Source organism: Astatotilapia calliptera, chromosome 9 (assembly GCF_964374335.1).
Source record: "Astatotilapia calliptera chromosome 9, fAstCal68.1, whole genome shotgun sequence".
In the NCBI taxonomy this organism is placed as follows: Eukaryota; Metazoa; Chordata; class Actinopteri; order Cichliformes; family Cichlidae; genus Astatotilapia; species Astatotilapia calliptera.
The window spans coordinates 15,877,557-15,895,251 of record NC_137430.1 but is presented as its reverse complement, the minus strand read 5'-3'; the positions used below and the strand labels follow the sequence as shown (position 1 = coordinate 15,895,251).

Here is a 17,695-nt window from a genome sequence, read left to right as displayed (position 1 = left end):
ACAAAGATATGTAAACATGGTACACATATACATATGAATGCACTACTTGCCCTCTGGTTTCTTATTTCTTTTGCATAGTTGTCACAGTTATATGTTTCAGATCATTAAACAAGAGTCAAAGATAACCAGAATAAAAAAAAATGTAGTTTTTCAATGATGATTTCTTTTATGGGGCAATCGTGGCTCAAGAGTTGGGAGTTCGCCTTGTAATCGGAAGGTTGCCGGTTCGAGCCCCGGCTTGGACAGTCTTGGTCGTTGTGTCCTTGGGCAAGACACTTCACCCGTTGCCTACTGGTGGTGGTCAGAGGGCCCGGTGGCACCAGTGTCCGGCAGCCTCGCCTCTGTCAGTGCGCCCCAGGGTGGCTGTGGCTACATTGTAGCTTGCCATCACCAGTGTGTGAATGGGTGGATGACAGGTTGTGTAAAGCGCTATACAAATACAGGCCATTTACCATTTATCATTGGGAAAAAAGTTACCCAAACACAAATTAAATGTGATTAACCACACTTTTTAGAAAGCTGCCACACCTGTTGAATTAAAACTGAACCGAGTGACAAAGTGATGGAGGCTAAAAGGTTTGAAAAAGCAACACATTGTGACAGGATCTAAAGAAAAAGCTGAGAACCAAAGTCACTGACATCTATCAGTCTGGGAAGGGTTACAAAGCTATTTCTAAGGCTTTGTGAGTCTATGAACCATGGTGAGAGCCATTATCCACAAATGGAGAAAACATGGAACAGTGGTGAAGCTTCCCAGGAGTTGCCAGCCTATTAAAATGACTCAAAGAGCACAGCAATGATTCATCCAGAACCCAGAACAACATCTAAAGAACTGCAGGCCTTACTTGTCTCAGTTAAGGTAAAAACAGTAAAAAAAAAAACAACAACAAAAAAACCCAGACTGGGCAAAAATGGCATTGAAGGGGAATACCACTACTGAAAAAACAAACATAAAACAATGGTTCGCCCAAAGGACAATGCCTGGCCATCAATTTGAACCCTGAAGCACACACATATTTGAATCATGAAGCAGGACAGTGATCTGAAAGACATCAGCAAATCCTCTGAATGGTTCACAAAAACAAAATGAAGGTTTTAGTTGCTTGATGGAGATGCTGTGGAATGACCTTAAACAGGCCATTTGTGATCAAAAATCCTCCAAAGTGGCTTAAATAGCACAAGTCTGCAAAAGAGAGTGTGCCAAAATTCCTCCACAGTGATGTGAATGAATCATTGCCAGTTATTGCAAATGTTTGATTCCAGTTCTTTCTGCCAAAGGTGGCACAACCAGCTATTACTGTAGGTTTAGTGGGTAATTACTTTGTCATATATTGCCAGATTCATTTGAAAAACTGTTTCCCTTGATAAATGAAATCATTTAATAACTGCATTCTGTACTTACTCAGGTATCTTAGTAGAACATTACAATTTGTTTGGTGATCATCTAAGCATTACAAACATACTAAAAACTAAGAAATCAGCAAGGGGGCAAAGACTTTTTTCACAGCATAATATACACCTTGCTGATAAAACAGAGAAATCTTAATTTACACGCACTGAGAGTGTTTTGCAAGAGAGTGAATAGTTGCAATCAAAGGTGATGGACTGTCATGACCTTCACGAATGTTGGCAGCAAACCGTGAACAGGAATAATGTAAAGGAGTGGGAAAGAGTGAAAGAGGGATAGAGAGCAAGCAGAGTGTGAGAACATATAAGAAAAGAGAAACATTAAAATAAATTATATGGCAGATTTGTTACTAATAAGGCTCAGCACAACACGCAAGTGGTACATCTTATGTTTAGACTCTGTGGAAAATTCTTTTTGTAATCTCCACACTAATGAGGCCTTGTAATTTCAGCTGAGAGTATACTAGAAAGATTCACAGGAACACAGGAACAAAAAACCCCCAAAACAAACAAGCTCTTAAATCTTTCATGCGAATCCTTATTATCCAAATGCATTGCTCGCTTTCTCCCTCTTGACCTCTATATCTTCCTTTTTCTTCTTGTTTCACTGGCCTGTTTCTTTACAGGGAGTAAAGCTGATGTTTCACAACAGGGAACACCTATGAACATTAGCTTTCAGTCTTTCTGCCTCAGACTTTCTCTATTTTCAGCATTTCTCTCCCTTTGCTTCTCAGTCTGATTAAAATTCTTAGTCTTTGTTTTTTTTCTATCCACAACTTCACTCCTTATTTTCTGCTTTCTTTCTCCCTCCTTCATTCTATTCTCGATCTTCCTCCGCAGTCCAGCTGACAGTATGAAACATGACCTCTCACTTTGCCTTGGTTTCTATTAAGGAACACACACATACAAATGCACACACTCCCACGCACCTTCACATACCACCCAAATCCCAAATGCTATTTCAAACTGCTTTGGAGCTGGGGGGAGACAGGGGCTTATTGAGATGAAGCATGAGGCCTTGGGGGTGACAACGTGGGCATGATTGTCTGCTCGGCTGGCATTCTCTTCCTTGAAACTCCACAGAAGCTAAACCCCACCAGAAACCAGAGCTAACCATAAGAGATAAAAAGTGAGAGTGCTATTTCAATTCTCGGTGTCATGCCATTCATCACAGGCCTCTAATGACAAACTGTGCAGTTAAGCTATCGTTTCCAAGAAGAAATAGGAATTCTTCAGTCAAATCTATCCATAAAAAAAGCAAGGTCCTGGTCAACACAACTCATATCATGCCTGCATAATGGCTCACAATACATCTGACGCCATCAAGAGCATTCTGTCCTCTCCTGCTCAGAATAAATTCTGACTGCCCTCAAATTAATGATCAGTGAAATCTGTGGAAACCATTCAGCATCGCCAAATCAAAGGGAAGGTTATGAATATAAAATGATGAAAGCCATTCAAAGAGCTGCCGTTGATGAGGAGTTAAAAGCTTCGACTGACAGCGGTAAATGTTTCTCCGGCCTTTTTTGTAAACCACAGTCTAATGGTTCCTGAAGTAGCACTGGAGGGCACTGATTGCACTGTGGGTGACCAATCTGAGCGGCACGCGTTAATGTGTTTTTTTATGTACAAATGGGTGGGAGAATAACAAATTCCAGATAAGTTTCACTTAACAATCAATTGTAGAATCATAAGAGGTAACAGAAAGAAAGTAGAAACAAGATCCATCTGTCTGCATAATTTTTCAACTATTATTATCACTGGTAAAATGGATATTATGCTTGACCGACGTACCAAAGTGCCCCATTAGGCCAATTAGTGCTTTTTTCCTACACAAGACAGTTCTAATTAATGTGCAAGCAACTTTTTAAAAAATGGTCCTTTGATGTGACCAACTGAGAATTGCTAAGGTAGAAAATTATCCCCTTAACTCCAGACTACCCATGGCACCTTTAATAGCGTCCTCTAAGGTTTAAAAATTCAAACTTTTGTGAAAGTTACTCAGCTGTACCCACTGATGCGTAGGTCAAATATGAAACATTTACATAAAGAAACAAGATTTAAGAACATCTCCAAATTTTCTGTTATTCTGAACCAGAGAAAGCATTTAAAGGGAGCACGACATAGACCAAAGCTTGGGTTTTGAACAACACCCGCAAACGGAGAGAAAAGCAGATACGGCAGATACAGAAAGGCTGAGCAACAAAGTGAATTCCACCGTTGGCGTTCACAATAGTCATGCTACGTTATGTGATCCTGTTAGCTTGCCTGAGTTATTGTATTGGAAACATTGTGGGGCGGTAAGCACCGAAGAGGCAGTAGGCTTTCAGAGGCACAGGGATAGAAGGCTAAATGACAGATGATACACAAATTTAAACACCACAGGATGGCCCAAGGCAAGCTGGGAGCCACAGACAAGTACCCTTTTACGGTAACACAGACACTGCTACTGCATACTCAAACAGATAAACTCTGGGGGACTCTTATATTAGGCATGCACACAAGCTGCTGTACAATCACACACACTCAACGTACTTGCTGTGTTTCATTTCAGGGGCTGCTTCCTTTGCAAATCTGCATTCCAAGAACAAATCAGAAAAAGGCTGACAGGGCCATGCTATTTTAAAAGCTTGTTCACATGTAGCCTTTGTCGTCCCCCAAATCTGGAGAAAAACAAACCACCATATCGCTTTTGTGCTACGTCTTCTTCCTTGGTTTCTGACTCAGCAAGTGAATGAAGACTGCTCTGATTAGTTCTGTCCACACAGGGAACTTGCAATTAAGCTAAAGCAAGTCTTCATTTAGCAATGAGGTGCACTTGCGTCCTACAGTCTATGGTCCTCTCAAGGACATCATATGTCGTGTCCTTTTAAGGTGTTGACACAGAAGATGAGATTCTGCTAACATCCCATCTATATTTGCATGCACAGAGGTGCCTCAATATCATGCTGTGAATCTAATCTCAGTTTACAGCCCACCATGGTATAAGTCTTCTAGTGCACACTGAAAATGGATTATAATTCTATAAATGCCTTGGAAGGAGTAGTCTGTTGGAGTTTTGCAGAAAGATCAGTAGCCTCCCTTGGTACCTCCTGCTAAGGTGCACTGCAGGAGTTATCAATGGAGAAATCTAATAACACATACTTCTGCAACCTTTCATGTTCCTTGTCTTCCCCTGTTTCGCACTTCCAGTCTATCTTCACCTTCCCTTTCTTGTTTGACTCGTCCAACCGCTTTTGTCTTTGGGCGACTCTTTACAAACGCAAACAATCCCGCACAGACACAGCTAGAGCACCTTTTGAAATGGATGAAAGCTTAGTGACAACATCAAGTCCCGTTATGGTGCCTGTTGTAATTGTGCAATGTTGCCGACAACAAGGACAATAAAAAAAGCCATGGCTTCACATCGAAGCAGAACGGATGGAGAGCGACACGGCGTCTTGGAGTCTCCGGCTGTAATATTTCTCACAGTGTTGTGATGGTGTGCTATTTTCCACCCCACAAGTCACAAAAACTGCCATGTACAAAGCAATACACTCTCTTAGTGAGAAGTTGAAGGTCCCTACTCGAATTACAATAAAAGTAAAAGTAAACGCATATAAAGAAAATAACCTCACAGTCATTTTCCTCAGTTTCTTCAGTTCCTGCAGTTGTGAATGGCTGACTTTGTGCCAGGAATGGGTGCTCCAATTGTAAGGCAATGACAGAGACAATGAGGCAGTGAGACGCAAATGGAGATGGGAAGAACAAATATATGTCTAAAGGGAAACATAAACAGGAGAAATCAATGGACACAGTAAGAAGAGGCTTTTATTGAAAGAAAAACTTTATTATTGTCATTTAGTCTTTTCTTTTATTTTTTTTTACCATTAAAGGACTGAAAAATGGATAGACATATTTGGTTAGCATTGTACTTATGAGTGCCATGTGACTAAATATACAGTAAACACTAATCAAAATATGCAGTGCCTACAATCCCTGAATACCTCGACCGTACTGTTTAGTCGCCAAAATTTTGTTTTTCAAGTCAAACAAGCCCTATTGTCAAGCATGTTCCAATGAGTGCTTACAAAAGTTATGGTTTTCCTGATAATTTTAGGGGCTGCAGAAAATTTAGAGTTCAAGGACTGTAGAGCACCTGGGTGTGCTGTGCATAAAAAGCTGAGGTCATTAGAGGGAGCATTTTAATTTATGACCAGACTTTGAAAGACTTTGTTTGTATTAAACCCCGTGAATTGCTTGGTATTTCATTCTCTGCTCTTTCTTTTCTCTCTGCTTGTTGAACACATTTAATGTTATGAATTCAGCATCCACTTTGTGGTCTGACGTGGGTTCCTCTGGGTATCCTCTGAGGAAGTCATTTGGACATCAGGTGGTAAAGCACTCTTGTTGGAGTCCCAATTTATGAACTGCGCTGCTCGACTTGCTTGACACAGGCCTGTATATCTAAAGGAGTGCTCACAAATGACATCAAACTCTTTTCTTCTGTAATTAGATGGGATTAGTCTGGGTTGAGAGAAGCAGCCCCAAACTGACGGAGCCTCAAACTCAATTTGCATAATTCAAAACCTCAGGGGCTTGTAAAAAGTAAGTTTGAAGGAAGAATAATGAAAGGGCCAACCTTTTTTTAGTTAGGTTGAGTCTAGAAAATCAACAGACAGATGAACGCTTGATGCCATAGAGAGTCGGAGATGTTTAGTCATGGTAGAAACAGCAGCTTGGTAGTCAGGACAACTATGTCCTGCTCCCAGTGACGCAGGTATCCTTGTTAGTTCTGTTACTCTTCACATCATTTCTCAAGTGCGTACACACTGTTGGCTCATTATTTTTTCTGATTTAGGTGCTGACTGAAAAGTCCAGATGTGGACAAATTCTTTTTTTCCTCCTTCTTCTCTTTTGTTAGGTTTCCTCTTCTTTTGGTTGCTCCCTTCAGCAGATCATCTGCCTCACCCTATCCCTAGCATCCTCCTCTATCACACCAACCTTCTGAATGTCCACCTTCACCATTTCCATGAATCTTGCCTGAGGTCTTCCTCCTTCTGCCTGGCAGCTCCATCTTGAACATCCTTTGTCAAATCTATCCACTATCTCTCCTCAACACATGTCCAAACCATTTCAGCCTCTCTTTGTCTCCAAAATTCTTCTCGTTGGCCTTGTTTTGAATCCTGTCGTCCCCGGTCACTCCCAGTGGAAATCTTAACATCTTCAGCTCTGCCACCTCCAGCTTGGCCTCCTGTCTATTGTCAGTCTTGCTGTCTTGACACCATACATCATAGCAGATACTACTTCAGTCTCGTAAACCATCCCTTTCACTCCTGCTTATATCTTTATGCCACAAATTACCCCTGACACTTGTTTCCTCCCACTCCACATGCTCAACTGTCTGTTGTTTTGGATGGTTGACCCCAGGTATTTAAACTTGCACATCTTTACTACCTCTACTCCTTTCATTTTCACTGTTACACACTGTCTCCCTCATTCACAAAACTGTATTCTGTTTTTTATTTTACTGACTTTCACTCCTCTTCTCCTCAGACCTCCACCCCTCCAGATTCTACAGCCTCTCTTATTTCCAAAGCTGAATTTTGTTTTGTTACTATAATGACTACAATGTTGAGGTAAATGCCTGACTTTTCCGTTTTTGAAACTTGCCAGTAGTTTGCACCTTGTGGTCAATCCCCTGTGCATCTGCAATATGTTTTGATCCACAAGGGAACGAGCAAACCTACTCCTGGAGAAGCTTCTTGACCTGCTGTGCTGTTATAAAAGGGTTTTTTGTTTTTGTGCCTCTCAGTCTGCCAGTTTCTTTCTCACTTCCTACTTTTCTTTGGTACTTACTACATTTTAAGCACTCTTTGGTGCATGAAATAATGTTGAAACAATACACAGCTGGATAAAACAGCTGTTTGTAGTCAAGTACTTCATGGTTAAATCCTTGTGATGCAAAACTTGTTTTAAGGCTACAGCTCACACATAATTTGTCATGGTCCCTGTGCCTCCCCGGACAGCCCAGTGTGGCCACAAGTGTTTGTTGTTTTACTCTCTCTCTGCTCCCCTCACCTTGCTCTCTCTCTCTCTCTCCTACCTGTCTGCCTGGGCGGAGCTCTGATTGGGCTCCCGCCCCTGGCCCACGCACCTGCAGCTGATCTCCGGTGATTTGCAGCTCTTCTTAAGACAGGGGCTCTGAGCTACTCGTCGCTGGAATATTGAGTAACTCTCGTTAGTATTGCCTGGCTTCATTGCGATTCTGTTGTTCCCGTGCTTGCCTCCGACTTACCCTCGTCTGTGTTAATAGGTTTACCTGGATCAGCCCTTTTGTGACCCCTGGACCCCGTGAGTGTGAGTGGGCAGCTTGTGTGGAGATTGTTTGGACAAGCAGCGGAGCAAGTGCGAAGAAGTGTGTTTCCCCAGCCTATTGATCCCCGGAACCCTGGAGTCCCCCCCCTTCACGTGTACATTTCGCACCAGTGTGATTAATAAAGTATTGTTGAACTGTGCTTTCTCAGTCTGCATCTGAATCCATTCCACCAACGTGACATAATTCCTTCAGGACTGTAAACCAACCTAAATTAAATCAGATAGTGTCTTGTTATTTCAACTAGAATCTCACTATTAATACAAATGTTACAGCTCAAAGACCAATGTTACAACCCAAAGGGCCTTTTAGTAAATAGCACAGGTCTTTGGTCAGTCTGATGTAGTCTTGTAAATGCTGTAAATTCTGCAAATGCTCCACTGACGCTCACACAGAATTACAATTTAAACCCTTAGCCAATCCATTACCAGTGGCATCACTGGAAGCCTTATATATTTTATTTAAACCATATTTTTCCCCTTTTTTTCAACATCCCTGATGCAGTTTCTCTACTTCCATTAAAAAAAGAACTGTTTGAGAGCCACTCATATACACTCACAGGCCACTTCACTTCAGGTACACCTTGCTGATATTGGGTTAGATCTCCTTTAACCTTCATAACTACCTTAATTCTGAATCGCATAGATTGAACAAGTTGCTGGAAACATATCTTGGAGATTTTGCCCCGTATCTGAAATAATCTTTTTTGACATAGCGCATTATCCTCCTGGAAAAAGCCATCAGAAGATGGGTCACAATGTACAATGGACATGATCAGGAACAACACACAGGTAGGCTGTAGTATTTATAGGATGCTTAGTTGTTACTAAGAAGTCCCAATTGTGCTCAGAAAGCTTTCTTCCTCATTCTGATGCTCAATTTGAACTTGACCAGGTTGTCTTGACAATGTCTGCATGTCTAAATGCACTGGGTTACTGCCATGGGATAGGACGATTACATATTTGCATTACGCAGTTGAACAGGTGTACCTAACAAAGTAGCCAGTGAGCGTATACTGATCTGCTAAAGCCAACTTTACAACTGATATCAGCACTACTACTACTAACATTACTACCACCGAAGAACTGTCTATGTATTTCAAATATGACATCCTAATTCTAATACATCCAAGATCAAATGGTTTGAATATACCTACTGGTTTTATAACTCAACACAGGGCTGTCAAATCCATTCCACCTTTTCAAGTTCAAATAGCAGACATACGTTTTTATCCTTTGCTAAAGTTATAACACTGCCTTAAGTCATTGGCTGTCTTAATCGTCCTTCGTCTAAGCTCTTTTAATACGATTTGGTTGCGGTGGGCAAGTCAAGGTCTGGGGAAAAGTATGTAGAGAGGACCCACTGCAATGCAACACTCTGGGACCAACAGAATGAAACTCCAAATTGAAAATGGCGCCCACCTTGGCCGGGTCAATGATCTGTGTGTTAGTGTGTGTATGTACAAACGTGTGTGTGTTGGGGGGGGGAGAGAGAGAGAGAGAAAGGGACAGAACTGCAAGTAGAGCACTTTCTTGAGCAATGGAGCGCATCTGCATAAAAGGCAGGTTGAAATCTTGGAATCCTTTTAGTGTGTTAGACATATAAATTGCCTTTCACGGTGCTACATAAATCAGAAAGGACTATGCATGTGTGGCCTTTCTCTGCCTCTCTGTCTTCTGTCTCTCTGCAGCCATACTCCTCTTCCTATGGTGCTGATGTGACTGTGTGTGTGCGCGCGTGCGCCTGTACGTTGCTTTCTGACAAAAGCTGCTCTTGACAAGCCAAGCCTGCCCCCTCTCAACACCCGTCTTATCCGCTAACATCGTGATCCATCATGCTGTGGTTCACTGGAACCCCTCCCACACACACAACGATCCCCTGCTCTCATCCTCACCTCCACCCTCCAAGCTGCCACTCTGACCTGCCTCAATCCTTCCCCTTCCTCCTCCCACTTACCTTCCTCATCTCATCACGCTTTCTCATGCCTCCGCTCTGTGTGCCACACTCCCTCAATCCCACCCATCTGCACACCATTTCCTCCTCCCTCCCGCCCTGTGAGTCTCCCTTACTCCCTCTCGCCCCCTCTCCTGCTTCAAGTGTTTATCTCGCTGCCTGCGCTCCAGTCATCCAAGCAGTCAGTGGAAAGAAAGAGAGCTCTCTCTCTCCTGGGTCTGTGACCCTTGTCAGGGGGACAAACTGCCCACCGCTGCTTGCCTACACAGCTGGAAAATTAAGAACTTGTGGGGGCGGGAAGGTTCACGGTGTTTGTGTGTTAATGTGTGTGCGTGACAGGGAAGGAGGGAGATGCTCATAGATCAGTCTTGAATGTGGGGAAAAAAGAGAGAGCGAGATGGTATGTGAATGTGTGTGAGACTATAAAGAGTGTGCGCACGTGTGTGTGTGTGTGTGTGTGTGTGTGTGTGTGTGTGTGTGTGTGTGTGTGTGTAAGTGTAAGAGAGAGATCAGGTTAAGCAGTCTTGTTTAGAGAGGAAACAAGCTGCAGATGGTTGTGGGTGTCCAGCTGTTACTCCATCTAATGGGTTAATGAGTATCACAGCACCATCCAACTTGCCTTGTCTTCCTCTTTGTCTCTCGTGTTTTCTCTCTATCCCACATTAGCCTGGCACACAACCACATGACTATTTTGTGAACAAATAGCTCAAAAGAAAACCAAAGAGACAAAAAAAATAGAGAACTTTAGGACCATCCCCTTCCTCCATTAACAATCACAAACAGCATCTGCTGCTTGTTTTCTATGAAGGTATTAATTTCAAAGCCGCTGCCCAGGTTTCTGTTATTGTTGCATAACATTACTGGGGTTCTTTGACCTTAAAGCAAATCAATTGCCCTGCGGGACTATGGAAACACTAAAGAGTGTCGGGATTCTTTATTTGCAGGATTTTCTCAGGGGGGGTTTTGACAAAGTGCCTACCAAGGTGTGGATAAAAAAAAAGAAAGAAGCAACATAAAAAAACCACAATCCTCAAAACTACCAGCACATGTTTCAAAACCATCCGTGGGCGAGCAAACAGTGAATGAGTTTTAAAAGGATGAAATATGAACCATTCGCAACACATTTTTTTTGAGATAGAGTACCCTGAGAGAAAATGACTCCTTCTCTTTGGTTTATGTGAAAGATGTAACACAAAAAACCCAAATGGTTGCACACAACTAGACTGCAGACAGGGTTATGGATTTCTGATTTGTTTTCATAAAGTTTAGTTTCATTTTCAGGCTTGCGCATGGGCCCACGTAAGTGAGGTTCAGAACATACAAATGCTTGTGGAGACACCTCACAAGCCAAGAGACACAGCGTTTGTTTTGATCTTTTAAAAAAAATGCTTTCATCGGATCAAGTGTCTCTTTAATGACCGGCCTGATTTGGGGTTTTTAACTCAAGGGACATAATTAAAACGCGTAAAACAATTAGACACAAAGAAAACAAAATCGGCTGGAGCATTAAATTATATATTCAAAAGGTACCAAAGCTAAAATTATAGGGGACATCTTCTGTTTGTTGTTTTTCTGAGAGAAGAAAGAAAACAAATCAATCAGCCAATGCACATGCAAATCCACAAACGTACACGCCAGAAATGTGTCCCCAACTTTAAGAGAAATGTGCAGGAATGTGAATGTGTAATCAATTAATTGGCTATTATGAGATATTATAGATATTATGTCTCCAAGCATCTTTAAAAGATATGACAACATGATAAACACGGATTTTAAAACATATAAAATATAATGCAGTGTCTTTCTTGTCTTTCATATTTTTTCCATTACATTCTTATATGAAAAAAACCTAAAAGGATAAACAGATGGTTTTCTTTTTTCACCATAATTGTTAAGCTAAAATGTCTGTTGTTCACTCACATGTATTTTAGTATATTAGTATTTAGTATTTATTTATTTATTGTCATTGTCAGAGAACAATGAAATTGCATTTGGGGCTTCCGTACAACCCGTAAATAAAATAATGAAGAAAATAATAAATACCCCTTAAAACCCAAGTGTAAATATTTAACCCAGTGTGACTCCAGTGCAATAAGACAATCCTTAGCAACAACATGAGAACATGACAAGTAAACATGAGAACCTGACAAGTAAGTTCAGTGCTATTAAGAAGTTGGATATGGTTATTGTCCGTGAGAGGGGGGCAGAGAGTTCAGGAGCCTCACAGCCTGTGGATACACGCTGTTGGCCAGTCTGGATGTTCTGGCCTGTATAGACCTGTACCTTCTCCCTGAGGGCAGCAGGTGGAAAAGGTGGCGCGCAGGGTGATGTTGGTCCCGCAGAATACTGTGCACCCGTCTCAGACAGCGAGTGGGGAAGATATTACTAATCTCTGGCAGACTTATTCCAATAATTCTGCCAGCTTCTTTCACCAGTCAGTCATGTGCTCATGACTGACTGCTCAATTTGTTCACACCTGCTAGCAAAGTGTAGAGCATGGATGGCCCTGAAAGCATACACACTCCTCTTAACCATGCCATACAACTGCTGTTGTATGGCAAACCTTTATTGTGAAAGGTTTACGTGGAAAACAAACAAGCGGACAGCGGAGCCACGCGATGGTTTTACCGTCATTGTTGCTAACAACAACACGTAAAAACAGGCGCTTGTCCGTCCATAGTGTGGTTTTATTAAATATAAGAGAAAGAGAGAACTTTAAGAAATTAATATAGCCACTACAGTGACCATCAAAACGATGAAAAAATATTGCTGTAAACGGTTTATTTTACGACACCACGAAACAAACGATAGCGTAAAACGAAACGATAGACGTTTTTATATCGTCATCCGATATATATCGTTATATCGAACAGCCCTCGTGTCCACTTCCTGCTCACTACAAGATAATATCTTATGATTGTTATTAAATTATGTAAAGTTGATCAAAATGTTACTACTGACCTAGAATACTCTCTACATTTCTTTAATTGTGAAATCATTCATGCTCTACTACACGACAGTTATAATGTTAACTGATGTGCAGCAGTGGTTTTAGCATTTAACATTTCTTTGACAACAAAGAATTTCTTGTCCTTCATCTCCCATAAGATCCATACATAAAACTGTGAATATGTTTAGGATGGATTCTCCTCAAGATAGAAACACACCACTAAAATGGAGCTCTGGCAGACGCTGTTTTAGGTTGTCTTTGGACATTAAAATAATGTGGCAGGCGATGTAATATTTAAAAGTGCTCAAAGCTCGCCATTTCTTTCTCTTTTGAAGTGATCTAAATATCTGTGACACAGCAGATGGACCCTCAACATGTCTGTGCTGCAGCTCTACTTTAGTGTCCAGTGCTGGCCAGCATCTTGTAACAGTGCTTTGCCCTCCAGGACTCTGCACCTTTTCACATGACTGAGAACTATGAATAGCCACAAGATAATTGGTGCTCAAATACTACTGGCAAAGCTGGCTAAGTGAAATAGGGTATCTGTATTTTGGTCAAAATGTCCAAAGTGATCACTCGCAAGGTCAAGTTATATTCTCATCCACTCCGTGTACATGCCTACAGGGCTGGCTGAAAATGAACCTGTGAAGTTCAAGCTGAGTTTCATCTTAGCTTTTTCATTCACTTTAGCATTTCATGTCATGCCATATGGGTACAAAGTATAAAGCAGTGTACCTGGTCTATTTATCTAGCTACAGGACACGACTCCATCTAGTTATTTTTCTATCATCTTCAGTCTGGAACTCCAATGTATTTCTACCTTTATGATGATTTTTCAGTTGAAGGCAGTTCCCCACTTGTGGTAGCCAAGTTTTTTCCAACTGGGGGAACATGCATTACTATTACTATTGAGTATTACTACTACTCTCTTGTAGCCAGAGCAGTTCGGCAATTTTTTAGTGGTTTGGGTTGTTATTTTTATCTGTTATGACAACAGCATAGGGCGAGGAATCTTTGCTGGATACAACTCTGCAATAAAGAGCACTAGGGAAGCAAAGTATTGTTATGGTTTTTAATAAGCTCTCTCTCTCACACACACACACACATGCACACACGCATGCACACACCGTAATATTTTCTTAGTTTACAATGGTAGCTAAGAAAATGTTACTGAATATTTTTTTTCTAAGAAGCCAAACGGAAGTGAAATTTCTGTCACATAAGGCAACACACCCCAACTGGCTTTTGTTGAAGTGCTCAGTATTGCCTAAAGGCAGGAAAATCCCTGAGTAAGTAGAAGTGACAAATACGCTGTTTGGGAATTATTTTTTTTTAATGTGACCTATTTCGATTTGGTATGATACTGATGCTTTGCAGCTGCCTTTGCAGTTACTTTATGGTTTATAAAGAATGAACTCCAAAAGTATAAGACCTAATGGGTGGCTGAGGCAGTGAACTGGGGCCCAGAAGGTCAGGATGTGCCCAGTCTGACTATCAAATGGACCCCTCCTCTGCATTACACTAGATAATTATTTATCTAGTGGGGCGATCGTGGCTCAAGAGCTGGCAGGTCGTCTTGTAATCGGAAGGTTGCCGCTTCGAGCCCTGGCTCGGACAGTCTCGGTCGTTGTGTCCTTGGGCAAGACACTTCACCCGTTGCCTACTGGTGGTGGTCAGAGGGCCCGGTGGCGCCAGTGTCCGGCAGCCTCGCCTCTGTCAGTGCGCCCCAGGCCACCTGTAGCTACAATGTAGCTTGCCATCACCAGTGTGTGGATGACTGGATGTGTAAAGTGCTTTGGGGTCCTTAGGGACTAGTAGAGCGCTATACAAATACAGGCCATTTACCATTTATTTATTCACCGTGTTACAGAAGAGTGGGCACATTATAAAAGCTCAACACATTAGCTCCACTATATGTTTCAGTCATGTTTCCATCTTGAGAACTACAGGCTAACTTTTTGTTATGCAGTATGTATTTTCCTGCAAATATTTATTCAATCGTTTTACACCACACTGATTATAATAGCCAGAGCGGTATGCTGGTTTCTTATAGAGTAGTGGTTGGCCATTATATTATGTTACACAAGAAAACTAAAGTGGTGCTCAAAGCAGGAAGGAGAGAAGATAGCAGGACCTGTGACTGCAGCTGTTATCCATGGTGGGGATCAAAAGACGGAATGATATTATTTGTATAAATAAAACTATATGCTATTACTTTAACACTTACACTGCGTCTGAAAGAAACAGACTCTGACAAGAGACAAGCTTTGTTTGCTTTCATATAATGTGGTGGTAAGTCCCCCCCCCCCTCCCTTAAAAGTTTTTACACCTGTGATCAACTTAAGGAAGTGCCCAGGCTCATGACAATGAAGTTCTGTAGAGTCACATCCTTTTAACCCTTTTAAAAAAAAGAAAAGCTAAATAAATGTATAAATGCCAATTAGATATTAATTGTGCACTAATTTTGTTCAATTTCACATGACATATATTTTTTCAGAATTTAAGAGATATAGTGAATGGCTTTAAATGCTTGTTTTGTTTTCAGTTATCACATCGAGTTATGATTTAAAATCATTCCTTTGTTTTATGCTTTCATAGTATGAAACTAATTAAGGGCCCTACATCCATAACTGATATAATAGGACTACGTCTTTGATCACAAAGCTGATCTGTTGATACTTAAGAAGTCAAATGCACGAGCACTCAGGAAACAAAGGCTGAATGTGCAAATGTGCTGCCCGACATGTGAGGAATATGTGCGCAGGCACACACACACACAAACAGCTGAAGCTGAGTAATTACGAGAGAGTGCTGCATGGTACATCAATATTCGATAAGACAAACATCATGAATATTCATTAGTTTGTTTACTCTCCCAGAGTGACAGACAAGACAAAAACCGTTCCACTGAGATATGTCATTGGCCCAAAGTAACACACTCTGACACAGGCACGGACACACACGCTGATTCACTTACACTGATAAAAGTTTACGACAAGCAGTAAAAGGCGCACACACACACACACACACACACACACACACACACACACACACACACACACACACACACACACACACACACACACACACAAGACTTCATCAAAAAAAAAAAATCACATAACACACAGATGGGAAAGAATAATTTCGCTTTCCTCACACGTAAACAAACGCATCCTCTACCCTCTCTCTACATGACAGCTGTAAAACTCTTCCCCAACTTTGTCTCTCTAACTTTCCCTGGGTTAAAATTAAAACCCCTCAAGGTCAGGTTGGATAATCAACTTTCTTGCCTGTGCTGCTTCATTAGCACCGCTGAGCGATATTTCCTCAGTTTTTTTCTCCTGTTGTTTTTCCAATTGGTCTAATCTCTCTGTGCCCCAATATCCCGCTGTAATCCGAGAGCTGTGTGAAAACTGCCTCTAGTGATCGCGGCAAACACAGCCACAGATGTCAGTGCACTTCCTGGTGCAGGCACACTGCTGCATGCATAAGCACTAATGACCCTCGAAACACTGCATGGTTCATAATATAGAAGGAGAGGCAGGTAGAATGACAGTGAGAACATTAGCATGTGTATGCAAATTGACTTTTTTTTTTTTAAATGAAGCCGGATCTTCTCTCTTGTGTCATCCATCACTGAAATGGCAATGTCTGATGATGGGTTTGTGGTCGTACACCACAGCTCACCGGGCATCTGCTCTCCCTGGCAACCTTGTGGAGGACAAACAGAGAGTCGAGGACTGCTGCAGAAAGCTTCAAAATTGAGATTAACCCCTTAGCTCGTCACAAATGAGAAGACAATATTATAATTACTCCTCAAGTGAGCTGTTTCTGTTTTTCCATTTGCCTTTTATCTTTCCACCAGGCGGTGGCCATATGGTGCATTGTTTATGTGTATGTGCGTGTTTCGATGTTTTGGTGTGTATGTACGCATGAGAGGGAGCAAGTATAGCTCGAAAAATCCCATTAAGGGGGATATGTATTGGTTTGCTGTGTTATTCAAAGCTTTCTGGGACATTAGTACCGACATATCTTTCAATGTCAGTGCAAACGGCAGAAAACAAACTAATCTGCTTCCCTTTTCCCCCCACTTTCTCTCTTTTCCTTTTTGAAAGTTTGCTTTCATCCCTCTGTGTTGCTCTACATCCATTCTTAGCTTCTTTTTTTTATTTCTTTTTCCCCTCCTCTCTATGCTGCTGCAAGGTACTTCATTTTCTTTCAAACTCCCTTCTGTCTGTCCTCTTAATACCACGAAAGCTTGTACTGATAAGCTATCAATGCACTGGGGTTTTTTTTCCCTTCTGGAGCTGAACTTGGTTTATAATAGTATATTTTCTACCTCTGTACATGCAAAATCCAAAAAAAACCCCAACCCAAAACATTAAAAAAAATATGGTCCTACAGCACTGTACAGTCAAAAGTTACCCCTGATTTCTTTTTATTTTGTGTCCAAGAAGCCAGATTTTCTTTTAATGTGGTCTTGAACAATAGTTCTCCAGGCTTCCTGGAGGTCTCTCAAAGGTTTTCTTTGGACTATGGCTGCTGTTTCATTTATTTTCACTCATATTCTTTTACCTGACCAATGAATGTTTTCTTTTGTTAAGCCACTTAACATTGACCTATGATGCACTAAGGTATATAAAGACACCTAACCAAAAAAAACAAACCCTTTTTAAATTGTATCTATAGGGACATTATTACTAGCAGCCTGTTGCTTGTCTCCAATTCTTTGAATCTCAGATAAAATAAAATAAGAAACCTGGACAAGTGAAGGTCAAAAGATGACAGGCCTTAACCTTTGACATCAAGAAGACATGGCACAGTTAGTCCAGGCACATCTCAGCACCCTTGTGAGTCTTCTAGTGGCTCCAAAACAATGTACAGTAAACGAACAGCATCTGAAAGTAATGTCTTTAAAAATAAAATTAAAAAAAGCAAAGACTTAAGACAGGACCCGGGAGATGCATTTCTCTCCCATCACTTGCTGAAGCCTCATCAGAAGTGATGACAGTGCAAGGCTAGCTGTCAAG

General features: G+C 41.4%; 1 protein-coding gene and 1 long non-coding RNA gene across 3 annotated transcripts in view; one reads left to right on the top strand and one right to left on the bottom strand.

The window, feature by feature from the left end:
• Positions 1–17,695, bottom strand: part of cntnap2a (contactin associated protein 2a) — a 405,328-nt gene that overhangs the window by 97,033 nt on the left and 290,600 nt on the right. The window lies entirely within an intron of this gene.
• LOC113028920 (uncharacterized) lies at positions 2,222–7,904 on the top strand. The gene is made up of 2 exons (XR_003273306.2): positions 2,222–7,626; positions 7,703–7,904. It is a non-coding gene; the product is annotated as an uncharacterized LOC113028920 (long non-coding RNA).